At 41.2% G+C, this 16,393-nt stretch overlaps 1 protein-coding gene across 8 annotated transcripts in view; it reads left to right on the forward strand.

Moving 5' to 3' along the window:
• Positions 1–16,393, forward strand: part of ERG (ETS transcription factor ERG) — a 240,564-nt gene that overhangs the window by 203,944 nt on the left and 20,227 nt on the right. The window lies entirely within an intron of this gene.

The following is a 16,393-nucleotide window of genomic DNA, read 5'->3' on the forward strand; positions in this document are numbered from 1 at the left end:
CATCAGTATCATTTCCAACAGGGACAGACTTGAGGCTTTCTCCCTTAAGTAAAATGTTGAGAAAACAGGAGAGATATTTATATCTCAGTTTAATCAAGTCAGAGCTTCCGCCATTCCTGATATTGTACAGTAGGTACTCATTAAACATCAGTTGGGTGGGTGGAACGGTGGTTATGCAGATTGGCTCACACTTAAGGTTTTGTGTAAAGGCTGGTTTCATCCCCTGAAGAAAGTTCTCTTTCAGCTGTTCCCTCATTTGGTTGCTTCACGCCCATGCAGGCAGTTATTCAGTTAGTAGTGTTTGTAAGAGAGTTGGCTGTGGCTGGTTTTGCAAGTTGTGAGTCTTTCAGTTATTGGCCAAGCTTCACGTGTGTGTGCTCATACAGAGGCACACAGATGAACACACACCACACACACACCCATTCACCCACACCCATCCACCCACCTGCCACACACACACACACACACACACACACACACACGGCTCCATTGCACAATCCAGATAATTCCCCAATGGGGCCATGAGATTGCAAGCCCTGGGGACAGCTCTGTCAGCTGCTGGATCTGTACCTTTAGCCCTAGCTCCAGGACCCAGGACCCAGGTACCTCCTGCAGGCACATCTTGGCCGGAGAGTACTCTGCACACACAGATGGAATTCTCCAAACCTGGTTCCACCTGGCCCATAGAGTTCCTACTAGTTAAACACATCGATGGATACTCAGAAGTGCTAATCACAAAGATAGCTGAAAAAATTATTTATGTCTAAGCATCTGCTTTTAAAATGCAGACCTTTAAATCTTGCACAGTTGCAAAAGGTGGGTGTCATTTGGCTCCAGGGAGTCAGCAGGCAGTGAGAAGGGGATGCCTCATTCAGTACGTGATTAAGCATTCATAGGATCAAAAGAAAAGTAATATGGAAAGATGGCCCATCTATGCATTCTGAGTCTGGAGGAAAATGTATTCTTTGGTTTGTTGTAGGAGAGGAGCAAAGAAGTCATAAGAAAAACATTTAATCAGTGAGACCAGCAGCCTTTCCAGAAAGCCCTGGTTTATGCCTATTGTCCTGGAAAAATTGTAGATTGTGCCTCCCCCTCTCAAAGTTCACTGGTTGGACAACAAATCACATTTGTACTTTTTTATTTACCTGTCTGTCTATTTGGTACACATCTGTGTGTCTAAGTCTACATCTCATGGGATTGGGATTTTCCTGACATGGTTGTAGATCAGAATGTCATTAAGTGGAATCAGTCTTATAAGGAGCTGAACACGTGTGGCCTGGTGAAATGGCATTTTGTTGGTTGGCTCAACTGGATTTGGATGTCGACTGAAAAATGTTTCTCCATATATGATCAGAACCACTTGCATCAGGGGGAACTTGTGATTTGAAAGGGCATACTTCTAATCCAATCTTAATCTGGATGTGGGGAGGGTCGAGGATCCCACATTGTTGACACACTTTCCAGGTGATTCCATGCATACTACGGCTTGAGATGCTCTAATCTAAATAGAAGGCACCAAATAAATTTTACATGAATACACCTTATCCATTTTACCAATACAAGCTGGGTTACTTTTAGAAGTGGGAGTGGCCAGGAAGATAGGAAATATCCAACAATTTCACATTGATGTCCCAAATAATTTCAAAAATGAAGAGTCACCCCTTTGGTGGGAAGGAATTTTGTCTTCCTAAAGCTTCTCCTTGAGGATGTATTTTTGGGACCTATCATTGGTAGCACACTAATGTGACATGATGTGACAAATATACTCAAATAAAAAATAAAAATAAAATAAAATCAATAGAACAGAATAAGATAAAATAAAATAAAATATGCAGAGACCACGCATCAAGGCATCCACAGGAAAACCCAGGACAGTTAAAGGCATAGAAGGCAGTGTGAGAGTGGCTCCCCAGGCTCCATTCTGACAGTCTGGACTAAGCAAAGTATGAGGCCCGTAGGCACTGGGCTGCATTCCTATCAACAGCCAAGACGACTTGGGCACGATGTAAGCATCTGACTTCCGGGTGTTCCGACATCTGCCTCGCATCAATCTGTGAACAGAGATCACTGTTGAGAGACAGATGGTCTCCACTGCACTGTGAGGCTGGTATTCTGAAGCACCTCGGTTTCACAATATCTCATGAAGCATCTGCCATCAGGGATGCTGTCCCTCTGGGTACCAGCTGTAGCTCTGGCGGTCCCTATAGCTTTTTCCATATTGACAATGCTCTTGGTGATGTGCTAACCAACAGGGCTAACAAAGAGGAAGGCATAGTCTTCAACCACTTTTTTTAAAAGTTGCAAAATGCTGACCAAAATGCAATAGGACATCGGGTTTTAGCAGCTTACATCATTTTGAAAGTTTTTTTTTCTTTGCTCTATTTTTATTCCCTAAAATGGGTACAAAAGTGTTGGGCTTTTCAAATGTTTCTACTTTTTTCCCCTCTTTTTTAAAAATCTAAATTCAGTTAATTAACATATAGTATATTTTTAGTTTCAGAGGTAATTGAATGATTCTTCAGTCAAACATTTCTACTTTTATTTTCTAAATATCCACCTTGAGCATGAGCAGTCCTGGCAATCAGAAGTCTCAGAGATAAAGAGTTGCCACACTCGCTTGTTTGCTTCATTCATTCACTTAATCACTCATTCACACACTCATTCATTCACTCATTCATTCACTGAGTGTTACTGTGTTTCAGTCACCAGGAATAAAAGTTCTTATATGATTTAAGACGCCCTATTCCTATTCCCACAACACCCATGGCTGGAATTCCTGGTACTGCGTCTTCTTCAGACTCTCCTCACTGGATCCCTTCACAATTCATGAGCAACTCAGTGAAGACTTGCTACTCTTAGGCCCATCACAGAGGAATTACCCAGAGCCGGTCAGAAATAGATTAGAACCATCCACATGAAGTCAGTAGCTCCTGACCGAAGAGTGTGGGATTGAGAGCTCAAATGACTGATTCAGACAAATGTTTCAAAATATCGGATGAAGTAGATGACAATAAGCATGCCAGGTCAAGAGATACTTCCTTGGTATCATTTATGATATGATTCTCAAAAACTTTTGCACCTGCCGCTATTTCTCTCTGCCACATCCTGCCCACCCCATGCCCTCAGCCCTCTTTTCTCTGCTCACAAATCCTTCTTCAGGGCAAACTCCCCTGTCTAGGAAGCCAACATTGATCTTTTGGCAACATAATTGCTTCTCATAAGACATCTTACCAATTCTTTTATTACCATGCTTTATTTCATTTCACATTATATTCTAGAATACATTCCATTCTTACTTAAATACACATATACTATTTAGTCCCATGGAGAATTTGAGATGCCTTGTGAACTAGACTACTGATAAACATGTGAACCAAACTACTGATCAAAAAGAAATTAGGAATCAGTCCCGAAGAAATTAAAAATATTAATGGAAAGCCAAAATCACATGAGAGAAGAATGCAGCCATTTTGGCCACATTTGACCACGAGCTTGGCCAAGATATTGTAGCCATGCTTCCAGTATGGCTGTTAGTTCCTGGCAGCCAAAATAAAAAGTCATGTGGGGACATAATCCTTGTTTTTGCAAGGAAGTTTAATGGGGAAGGTGATGTTTTCCTCAATTCTGAACCCTACATGTGGGAGCCCTGGACTTTCCCCTGGGGTCCACCGAGGCTGTAGAGATGACCGTCATTCTGCCATGATTATAGAGCTCCATTTCACCAGTGTGTTTCTTGTGAATATCCTTTATAAACAGAGTGAATTACATTAGAGAACGGCTTTATGCAGACAGAAGCCATATCCCCAATGTGAGTCTTTGCTGGTTTGGCTTACTGTAAAGTCAAAATTTTGAGTTCTTGGAGTGACACAAGGCTCATATGGCCTTCTCATGATTCTACCTAAATATCTCCAAGCTGGGCCTTGACAGCAGATGAACAACAAGTGATAGAAGAATATACTTACTGCCCAAGCTCAGATGGTAAACCTATTATGTTTGAATCTATTATATTAGAGTTAGTTATTTATGAACCTCTCTATTCTATTAGATTGCAAGTTGGAGAATATGTCTTTTGAATTCTTAATCACCAGATGAGGCAGCAGGAAGCTTGTCGCCTGTGTGCTGAGGTCAGTCAATGTGCATTTACTGAGTTAATGGTAATCCAGATTTAGTTAGCAAGAATCGTGGAGTCACAGGAGTTGGAGGTACGAGACTCTTGATGATCTTAGTTCAATTCTGTATTAGTCAGGATTCTTCAGAGAAACAGAACCAATCTCTCTATCTCTCTTTCCCCATTTATTTATATATTATGAGGAATTAGCCCATGTGATTATGGAGGCTGAGAAGTCCCACAGCCCACAGTCTGCTGTCTACAAACTGGGAACCCAAGACAGCCAATGGTGTAGATTTCAGTCTGAGTCTTAAAGCGTGAAAGCCAGAGACCTGAACACAGGAGATGAATGTCCCAGCTCAAAAGCCAGGCAAAGGGAGAAAATCCTTCCCTTCTTTCTCCACTCCCCCCCCCCCATTCAGGTCCCTGGTGGGTTAGTTGATGTCACCCACCCACACAGGGCAGGGCAGACTGCTCTACTCAGTTGTCCAATTCAAATGCTGATTTCTTTTGGAAACACCCTTACAGACACACGCAGAAGTAATGTTTAACTAAATGTCTGGATGTCCTATGACCCAGTCAGGCTGACATAGTAAACCATCACAAACCTCTTCTTTTACACATGAGAACATGGAGCCCTGGAAGGAAGGGACATACCTCTCCCAGGGGTGCTTGCACAGGTAGGTAAGACCAGAGCATGAGCTCATGTCTACCTACAGAACTTGTTGGTAAGACAGCATGACTTCATTTTGCTTCATCACACCACTAAACGCTCCCAAGCATCTCTCCCACCATGTCTACATCATGGAGTGTGCTTCTGTAAGCTTCTGTTTAAATTGCTTCTGTGCACCAAATCAAGCAACCAGACAACAAACCAGCTAAAGCTGAAATCATAAAGTCAAAATGAATTACATTCCTAAGCGATAAGCTGAATAGTGATTGAGGAAAGTGCCCTGGGGTTTTATGTGTGACTGAAGCCAAAAACAAAGAAAGATTGTAGACTTTCCATCTGTTGAGTGCACACTATTGTCAGGTACTGGGCCATCCACTTTAGAGAAAAAGTATTATCTCATCGAAATCCCACAAGCACCTTATGGTGTAGATATTATTTATTATTCTTACTTTATGGATAAAGAAACTAAAACTAGAGAAGCCAAGATCATGGCTCAGGATGTCCCAGCCAATAACTTAGGAAATCCAGGATTCGAGCCCAGTTCTGTCTGACTCCAGCGTCTGAGTTCTTGTTCCAGTGCTACCCTATCAAAATTACCCAGGGAGAAATACAAGGACACAAAATGATGGGAAGCAGTTGCTAAATTGTTCAAAGATCCTGAAATGGGCTTTTCAAAGGAGATGAGAGGAAGAAAGAAAGAAAGACAGACTAGAAGAGATGTTCAAAATAGAGTATCGTGTTGCTCAGCACGTAAATGTTACATTTCTGGGATGAGATTGAAAATAGCTTAGATTTAGCATGAGTGGCTGGATGGATGTTAATGAATATAGAAAAAAAATTAGATAGATAAATTGGTTCAGTTTATTTCATGTTTAAGTTACCCATGGGACACCCACCCACAAGGCAGTCTGGGGGCCATGTAGAGCTGAGGGTTAAGAGTCATTTATCAGGGGTTACCACACCTGGATCCCAAACTCTGCCATCTTTTAGCTCTGGGATCTGGAAAGTCATTTAATTTTGGAGTTCTTTGGCCTGCAGCTGCACCAAAATAAGGAGGATGGTAATGCTTACCTTGTATGACACTGTACAGATTAAATAAGAAAATACATGTGAAGTGCATAAACAATGCCAAGGACATAGTAAGACCTTCAAAAACCGTAGCTTTTCTTTTCACATTCAGGTCAAGCATTTGGGAGAAATCCCTAGATTCAAAGAGGGAGATCTGTAGACATACGCGTATGGTGTGAGTTGAATTGTGGCCCCACAAAAAGGTACATTGAAGCCTTAACTCCTAGTGCTTGAGGACTTGACTTCATTTGGAAAAAGAGTATTTTTAGAGTGCATCAAGTCAAGATGAGGTCATGAGGGTTCATCTAATAAAATGAGTGGCGTCCTTAGAAAAAGGGAAACTTTGGACACAGACACAGAGAAAGGAAGGTCTTCTAATAATAGAGGCAGAGATTGAACTGGTGTAGTTGTAGGCCAAGGAGTACCAAGGATGGCTGACCGCCACCAGAAGGGAGAGAAGTCAAGGGAAGGATTCTACCCACAGCCCTGGAAGGATCAGGGCTCCACTGAAGTTTGCTCTCAGATTGCTGACCTCCACAAGCCTCAGACAACCTATTTCTGTTGTTTTAAGTCATTTAGCTTGTGGTATGCTATTACGGCCATGCTTGGAAACTAATATGGTATGCGTGTTATAACTAGACATGACTGTAGACAGGAAGTCCAGGGAGATCTATGGAATGAGGACCATGAACAAAACTCCGAGGACACCAACATCTAAAGAGGTGCAAAGAGAAGCCAAGCAGGGAGAAACTTTAAAGTGGGACAGGTCATTGCATGTAAGACATCATGAACATAAGCTGTGTTGTCATGGTACAACCAAGGAGATGCACCAGGGGAAAGAAATGAAGGAAAATAAAATCCAAAAGCTAGATAATCTGCTCTAGAAGAGTTGAGAATGACTCCATCTAGTGAAATAGTTTGGTATGTCGGAATGTCAAAAATATGTTTAGATCCCAGCAAAAATAATTTGATCATGTATTTTTTGAATAGAATACTTAAATTGTTGAATCTCAAGCAGGCTGAGGACAGGCATATTTTCTTGCAATGTCTGGCTCTTTTGTAGGGTATTGCATGACTAATATGTACAATTAATTTTTTGACAGTTGATTAAGTAATAAGTGCATGAAACAGAGCATCGCATAAGCTTGGTTGACCACATGCACTGGAAATGGGGAAGTTTTAAAGTAAATAGGTAAAAAATATGTTGAGAAGACTCTTGGTCCTAGTAAAATGTTGAGCTTAAAAGGAACTTAAGGCATCCCTCTTGCAGAGCCCCTGGAAATGTAGCATGGAGTCTGACACCCTTTGATATGTCTAGCTGTGGGAAGAAAGTTAGTGAGTACCTTAGTGACTCAAAACAAGGGAGGAACTGAGAACAGAGTATATTCTCCCTCCTGTTGTCACCTCCTTGACACAGGTGGCATGGATGGGGGGGGGATACTAGTGTCTATAATACACAGATTTGGGTTTTAAAGGGGGAAAGAGATGAGGTCTTGATCTTGCACAAAGCATGGAGTTGGACCTGATCTCTTCCTATGCACACATGCACATAACTGTGTTTCTCACAGCAACCCCAGGCTGAGAAATTAAGCATCGCAAAGTGGTCATGGGCTGAGGACAACCTCAGACACCTGGTAGAAGGACATAGTAGATCTTCCTGGATAGACTGTTCTTCAGTCTAAACTTTATAGAGTTCCTGCATATAAGGTTCCCTAAAGATAACTCTGTAACTCCAAATTACAAAAACAGAAAGAAACAATCTACCTAGACCAAGATTCAGCAGAAACAACACACAATATGATTAAGCCCTTGAGAGTGTTAGATAATTGAAGCATGGGATTGGGAATATAAGGAAAGTAGATTTAAAAGTGGTTAAACACACAACAGAAGGAACCAGAAAGAGAGAAGCAAGACATTATGGAAAAGAATAGATAATTTTGAAGAAGAAGCAGTAGAACTCCTAGAACTACAGAAAAGGATTGAAAAGTATCAGAAACTCAAACGATGGGTTAAACAGTTGACTTGAAAAAGCTGAAGAGTGAATTAAGGAAAGTAGACTTGGAATTGTTTTCAGGGTGCAGGACAGTGACAAAGAGATGGAGTATGAGTGAAGGTCAAGGATAAGGGGCTCGTGATAATGTGCCATGTAGATCCAACAGAAGTTCCAGAAAGGAGGGAATCAAGAAAATGTGCAAGAAGAAATATTCAAAAAGATAAAATCCTACTTTTCAAAATTGATTCAGATTTTCCAAATACAGGAAGCATCAGACAGAGAAAGAAAATTAAGAATAAGTCCACAGTAACCACATTCTGGCAAGACCACAGAACACTAAAGACAAAGTACTTAAGAACCATCAAAGCAAAAAGACTATCTAGAAACATGACAGTTATAGGGACAGCAAGCTTCTCAACAATGACATGGAACACCGAAGGCAAGAGAAGAAAATCTTCAGTGAGCTTGGAGAAACTGACACAATTCTAGCTCTCTTCTGGGCTCTTAACTTTTTTTTTTTTTTCCTTGTCACAGACTCATTCAGTTGCTTGGTGAAACCAATGTGTCCTTTAAAATAAACTTCAGGGGGATGTGATGAAAAACTTCATTATGAGTGCATTGCAATCCATTCTGTAAATTGTGGGGGAAGTAGATGTTTTCAAACAAAGGGTCAGAGTTGTTGCTAACAGACCCTCACTTCAGGAAACCATGAAAGATTTAATAAACAAAGAAAATGGATCCTAGAAGAAAGGAGTGAGGTAAGAAGGAAATGGGAGCAGTAAAAATGGTTGATAATAAGAATAGATCTCAAGAGAAATGGCTAGAGTAAGAACCATAGCCTCCTAAGGAGGGAACATAACAATAGGGTAAAATAAAAATGTTGGATAATATCGTATAAGATGAAGGATGGGTGATAAGCGCTTCCAAATTCCTTGCTTTCTTTGGGAAAAGGATATATTTGGTGATTAAATTTGGATTTTGTTTAAAGATTAACAAGTAAAGAAATAGATCTAGAATGTTAAATAGCTAAACCAGTAAAGAAAGGAAAAAAAAAGAAATGAAGAATAGATCAATTTAATAGGACACTTGGAAAGGACGAACACAGAACATACAAAGCAAGGCAAATAAACACAACAAGGTGGCAGAAATCAGATCAGTAACAATATATGTAAGTAGGCCAAAGTTGTGGTTAAAGATGGAGCAGTAGACTAGATCTAAAAAAAAACAAAAAAAATACTCGAAAGTCAATTAAGCACTGCTCACAAAAACACTGTAAAGAATGACAGCAAGCAGATGGAGTAAGATGTACTCGTCAAATTCTAATCAAAACAAACCTGACAACTGTGGAAAGAGAAATCAGGAAGCACTATTAGAGGTAACTGAGGGTTAATACACAATAAAAAAGGTTCCATTCATGAAAACTATATGACAGTGATGAATTTGTATGTACATAATAACATAGCCCCAAAATACATAAAGGATTGTAAGGAGAAAAAGGCAAATCCACTTCAGGTGAGAGATTTCAATTTGCCTTTGTTGGCAGTTGATAGATCAATGACCTAAAAATCAAGTGTAAGTCGCCAATTTTGATCCAATGGTTATTTGTAGAAACGTGCACCTGACAGAGAATAGGCACTCTTTTGAAACTCTCAAGGGGCATTTGCAGAAGCTGACCATACAGGAGGCCACCAAAAAAAAAGAAAACTAGTATAAAAGAAAATCAGTCTCATATGGACCTCATTCACTAATTCACCAAGTCCAAAAAATTAGAAATCAATAACTATCCAAATGATAATTGAACCTCATCTATAAATTAGGAATTAAAAGTTTCAGAAACAGCCTTGAGTATAGGCTTTTTGAGTTCAGATTTCAGTTTGTGGTCAAGGGAAGCCCAAAGTGAAGCCAGTTCTCTCTGCTGAACCTGATTTGTAAATGTAAAGTCTTTCCTTGCAAGGAGACAAAATGTTAAATCTTATTTTTGCAGGCTTTTGAGTATCTTGGACAGCAGATTGGCAGACTTGCCCAGGGCCTGGTTTTATAAACAAAGACTTCATAGGGTTGTGATATGGCTTAGAGGTACATTTTCTACTGGTATTTTTTTCTTAAACAAGAGTGATTTTTTGATCTGGAAGACAATATTTTACGGGGATACTGTTCAAGAAAAGTGGCACTTGGGCTGATATTCTCACCGGTTTGACTCTTGCTTAAACTGACTTCAATTCATTACTCTGGGGTGTGTGTGTGGGGGGGTGTCTCTGAAACAGGATGTTTGCCTGCATGAAGTATTCTGTTTCGTGAAGATTCCTTATGTCTTTGGCAATGCAATGACCTTTTGCCTGATTTAAATATCTACTTAATACTTTCCTGGCAGCAGTGGGATGCTACTAGGTCAGAAAACAGTTTCAGGGAAATGTAAAAATAATTCCAACCCTCCACCCACGCACAGCTTGCCACCCCCACCCCAATGGTAATTTCAACGGTGCAACTCTTGAATTCTCAGCTTTGCTTTTATTATTTTTCTTTTCATTTCAACTTTATTGAAACAACCTTCATAAAACTTGTGGCTGTTAACCATGGAATCAAAGATACAAGTAAGAGGCTTCAGAGACAGATGACTTCTTTTTCCCTTTTCCCTTGGACTTCAGGGGTTTACCATTTTGATGTCCATGAAATGTGGACTGATGACACAGCTGTTTTCCAAACAATTGGCCTGGAGGCTGAATACAAAACAACTTATCTTCAGCGGTTTGTGATTCATCTGACAGAAGCACCTCCAAAAGCTTCTCAAAAATAAAGTGTAAATCAGACTTTTGTGTTTAGAGGAAGAGGCTGGCCCTGTGATAGGAGATTGTTTATTTCATCTCCACGGACTTCGCCGTGCGAGATCCACTGTATGGACGCATTATTTCTTGGCGATGTTATGGTTGGCAGAGTGCTTTCACATACATTATCTCATTTACTTTTCTAGTCCCCTAACATTTTACTTAATTACCTACAGAAAAAGAAAACAAGTTCCAGAAAGTTTAAGGTTTATATCTAGTAAGTGGTTGTATCAGAACCCAAATATTGGTATTCTGGCTCCCAATAAAGCCTTTTATTTTACCACCAAGTTTGCTGTGCTTGATGTAATTGTAATTTGATTCCTCAGACATTTTTAGTGACTCTGAAATCCCTGGATTGTAAAGTCCAGGCTTCTTAGCAAGGTATTGAAGGCTCCCCAACTTTCGTCTCCATCCTTCTATGTCTGTGCGGTCCCTCTCCACCGCTCTACTCCAGCCACACCTGATTTCTTCCTTCTCCCTCAGCACCACAGAGGTTTCACGCCTCAGCGGGTATGAAGCTGGGCTCCTGCTGTTTGCCTAAACTAAAGGGCTTCTCCATGCTCCTTTCACCCAAATTCTGTCAAATACTTTTCCTTGACGCAGGCTCGAGCCGAGCCCTTCCGGTGAAAACTTTACCCTTTTCCTTGGCATCTCTCTCTTTCCTGGCCACCTCTGAATCTCCCAGAGTATTTGTGTATACAGTAAATTCTCAGCAATTCTTACTTGAGTCAAAGGAATCTTAGTCCTTCTCCTATGGGAGTCATTCTTTAGGTCCTTGAAAGCAATCCATCATGAGATCTGCTGGGTCCTGAGTCACACTGCTCTCTGGGGGCCGAAGATATGGGATGGCATGCCTTTAACATAGCCAAAGGTGGTGCTTGGCTGGGGTTCATTCTGTGGCCCTGTCTCCTTTCTCCTTCCCGTGCATAGTTAGGGGTCGGGGAAGGAGGTGAGCTCTGTTGAATCTTGTGGGACCTTGTGATCCCCCTTCTGCGATGGCAGCATGGGACAGAAAAAGAAGACTTTGCTGACATACGATGGGCCATGGAGGAGACTGGAGAGACTCTACTGGGCTCTCTGTGGAGTTGAAGGGAGAGCTAGGACTCAGCTGGGACTCAACACTGACCTGAACTCCACAAAATGCTACCTATGGCTGTGACATCTGTGCTGGGCCCAGGTACTGGGGATTGTGAGGCTTACTCTGATCCTGTCATTGGTGCGGCTCCAGAGGGTCCTTAGAAGTGCTTAGCTCTCAGGAACATTGAGGACAGACACCCAAAGGAGGTGGTAAGCAAAAGTGAGGGGATAAGAAAGGGCTAATCCCACAAGCAACGGATGGTGTTTGGGGACTGGCATGGGGTGTTGATTCAGGAGAGGGCAGGCAGTTGTGTGTGGCTGTAGGATGAGGGGATGGGGACTGGTTGGGAATGTCACCTATGAAGACAGTGGGGTCTGGCAAACTCGGGGTCCTGTGCTTCATGTGGGGGAGATTGGGCTTGTCTCTCGAAAAGTATTCTCTGTTATGCCATCTCCAGAGTAGGTCCAGAATAATGGCACCCCATGGATAGGTCAGAAAGGAACATCCTTCTTTACTGTATCATACCTTCTTTATCGTATGGACATCATTTGATTTTCATATTTTTTGCTTATAGGGTGGGGATCCCTGTAGGGTGGGGCTGTAGAGGTCCGTTCCCAAGAAGATAACAGGAGTAGCACGACTTCAAGGAACTTTCTCCTTTTCAAATGAAGCAATCCCCATTAATAAACCACATAAGAAAGAGATTAAAATTTTATCCCCTTGAAAATTTTATAAAAATACTTACACACACACACACACACACCACACACACACACACACACATATATATATATATATATAATATAATTTAAATTTAATTAGCCAACATATAGTACATCATTAGTTTCAGAGATAGTGTTCAATAATTTGTCAGTTGTGTATAACACCCAGGGCTCATCACATCATGTACCCTCCTTGTGTGTGTGTGTGTGTGTGTGTGTGTATGTATGTATTTAAACCCTTTGTAAGATCTTGTTTGGATTTTGAAATGGAGCAGAATACATTTTTATAAACAATTTTTAGCCTAAGCACTACATTTTTTGGAGAGAAAAACAGGAAATACAGTTTAGTGACATTTTAGTGATAAAGAAAAAAAATCTAAAAATCTCCATCATCTTCTCTCCAGAGATGACAGCTGACCTCTTATTGCCGGGCCCTCCAAAATTCTTTCCACGGATATATTTACATTTCTTAGCAAAGTTTAATTATGCTTCAATAATGTTTTCAAACTTTTAAATTTAATCCACTTTGAGCATTTTTTCCTATCAATATATTCAATGGTATAATTTTAGTTTCCAAGTATCACAGGAACATCCCTAAATGTGCCACAACGTAACTAGTTCTCTTTGGTTGGACATTTAGGGTGTTTCCAATGTTATGCTATTATAAACACCACTACAAAGAACATCCTTGAAAATAAATCATTGCGCACATCCTCTATTATTTCCTTACGATAAATTTCTAGAAGTGGAATTTTTAGTTCAGAAACGAAGCACACGTCTTTTTGGAAAGACGTTTCAAATGTATTGCTGAATTGTTCATTGGAAAGGAGGCAGGAATTTATAGTTATGCCAGCAGTACAGGAGAATGGCTGTTTCACCAACCCAAAGCAAGAATGTTTGTAATAAGAACAATGCAGGTCAGGAATTGGTCCCTGGGGTCTTGCCCATAAGTCCCTAAAAGGAAAATTGAATGAGCCGTGACAGCCCTGGGCTTAGCAAAGGAAACCAATTAGTAGCACACCAAGGGACCAAAGAAACTTCTTTTTTTGGCTGTCTTCCTAATATGTCATTTTACCATTTGAACATGAAGCCCATGACTTTCGGGAAGATGTTTATATATCATTTTTAGAATATCTAGTTCAACCATTAAGAGAAGAAAATGCATTCCAAGAATGAACTGATTTCTAGGAGGTAGGTACCAGCTCCCCTTCCCCACCAAAAAAAGTAGTCCTTCTACATTGTTAAAGGCCAAGACAAAACAAAATCATGAAAGGTTTGGCTGATGGTGGTAGGGTTTAAGAAAAATGACCTGGGGAGCATGGCAGATAAGCGGATCCTCTGTCTGAGGGGTCATGATTGTCCTCCACACAGAACCAAGAGGCATGAAGGCTTGAATTGGGGATGATTAAATACGATCTGTATCTGTATAATGAGGAATTATGACAAGTTGTGAGAAAAAGAAGAGAGAAGAGAGAAGACCTTCTATAAAAACCGTCTGGAGTTTTGACCATTTTATCCCCCAAGGTCAAATCCTGACCCAATGGCAAACAGCCATCTGAACTCAATGGTGAACAAGTTAACCGTCCGTATACACACTCCATTTTCACAGACTAGCAAAGCGTTCCGTATGTTTGAATTACACAGGAATGTGCACACCTTCCTGTCAACATGGCCATTTCAGGTTTTGCAGATGGCACAGAACCAGCACTCTCCTTGGTTTTCAGATTCTATACACTGATTGCTTGTTGAGAGTGTGAGTGTCACAAAATCAGTGGACATCCCATCCTAACCAGAAAAATTGAACCGGTACATTCGCTACACCTCAACAATTCTACATCCAGGTCCTCTCTTCAGGCCAGCATTGCCCCATGCTTGCAAGTGTGTCATCTGGGGATCTGATGAAAATGCAGGTCTGGAGTGGCACCTGAGATTCTGCATTTCAAAGCAGGTCCCAGATGATGTCGATGCTGCAAGATCCCAGGACCACACTTGGAGCAGTGAGGCCTTGGGGTGATGGTCTAAACTTGCCTGCACATAAGAATTACCTGGGGAGCTTTTAATAGTTCCGATCTCCCAGGATGAGACCAGGCTCAGCTCTTCCCTCTCCATGTGATCCCAGTGTAGACTCAGTGTGGACCACTGCAGATGCCTTCACATGTGCATGGGGAGATGGACACTCAGATGTTCACTGGTCAGTAAATTGGGGGCCCAAGAGCTGCTTACCTGATTGAATAGTCCTACATTGATGAACTTAGGCACATTTTGAAAATTCAGATATCATTCATGTTAAGTTTAAAAGCACAGACAGTACACATAGTTGATATGGCAACAGTATTCAAATGCACATAGGGATGATGACTGTATCAAGTTCAGAATGGTGGTTTTTTTCTGGAGTGTTCAGGAGGGGAGAGCAAGGAGATGGATTCCATTGGATTTGAAGTTATTTCTTTCAATTAAAATAGATATGAAGCACTAGGGGAGACAGAAGGAAAAAGGAAGGAAGGGAGGGAAGAGGTGAGAACTCTGGTGGCGTGACTCTCTGGCTGTTTCTCACTATAACTGCTATTTACTTTTGCAAACTTGAAATATCTTCCAATAGCACACATGTCCCATTCTTGGGTAGCCTGAAACATCAGTAAGATGAAACAAGATCTAGAGCTATTTGCTATGAAGTGGTTTGAAAGAATGACTTACCTTACACCAAATTCTCACTCATTATGATTAGAGCATCTTGGCATGCCCGATCTCTAAAGGGCCTGTCCAGAGAACGAAGGTCAAGGCTCTGCTCTTACATGTAAAACAGATATAGAAAGGAGAAGCAGTCTCTGGAGGTTACAGAAAGTTGAGAGACCCTGGGGTTTAAACTCTGGGCTCCTGGGGCACTTGGGTGGCTCAGTGGGTTAAAGCTTCTACCTCCGGCTCAGGTCGTGGTCTCAGGGTCTTGGGATGGAGCCCTGAGTCGGACTCTCTGCTCAGTAGGGAGCCTGCTTCCTCCTCTCTCTCTGCCTGTCAAATAAATAAAATCTTAAAAAAAAAAAAAAAAAAAAACCTCTGAACTCCTACTTCCTGCCTGGGTGTCTCCCGTCTACCAGCATTTGTGGGCCTTAAATATCCCTCCACCAAGAGTGTCCATGTGGAACAGTCCCTGGTTTATTTCCATCAAGGATTGCCTGCTCTGTCTCCTCAAGGCTGTGCCCTCTGGGACCCCCACCCAGATCCCCCCCCAACACATAGCAGTAGAACGTGATGACATTGCCAACATGTTTTGAGGTGTAAATTCCCCCAGGCTGTCCCCTCCCCTGCAGGTGCCAGGTAGGTGCAAAACCAAATTTTCTGAGGGAAAAGCGAGGAACTGACAGTTCTCAGAAATACTAGCTCATTGGAGGTGCTGGGGTTTTGGTTTACCTCCACTCTATTAACAATTTTATGGCTATTTTTTCCAGTATTTTGTACAAATACATTTTTTTGTGTGCGACAGTAAACATTTTCCTGATTTGTGTCTTGAACTTTTTATTTTCATATAAAGATGCCCCTGGTTTAATAAGGAAAAAATGTTGCCATATTTTTTTTTCACTTTTAAATCAATAAATAAGAGTGAAAAAAGTGGAAAAAAATAAATAATTAAAAAAAAAAAAAACCTGTCCCCATATTAAACTTCAGATTTTCCAAACAACCAGAGGGACAATGGTGTGAATAATCCTAGAATTCCAGAACAATTCAATTTAAAGGCAATGATCACTGCATGTGAGTCAGTTGGCGTTTTTGTTTTTTTGTTTTTTGTTTTTGTATTTCCCCCACATCACCTTCTTTTGACAGGTCACTGAGCTGAGCTGGAGGCTGTTCTTCTGAAACAGTGGGAAAAGGGGCTGTTCTGGAAATCTGCAGCTGCTGGGGATCCCACCTGGGAGGTAGCTCTGCCCTAGAAATAC

This window comes from Mustela nivalis (genome assembly GCF_964662115.1).
Source record: "Mustela nivalis genome assembly, chromosome: 1".
NCBI lineage: Eukaryota > Metazoa > Chordata > Mammalia > Carnivora > Mustelidae > Mustela > Mustela nivalis.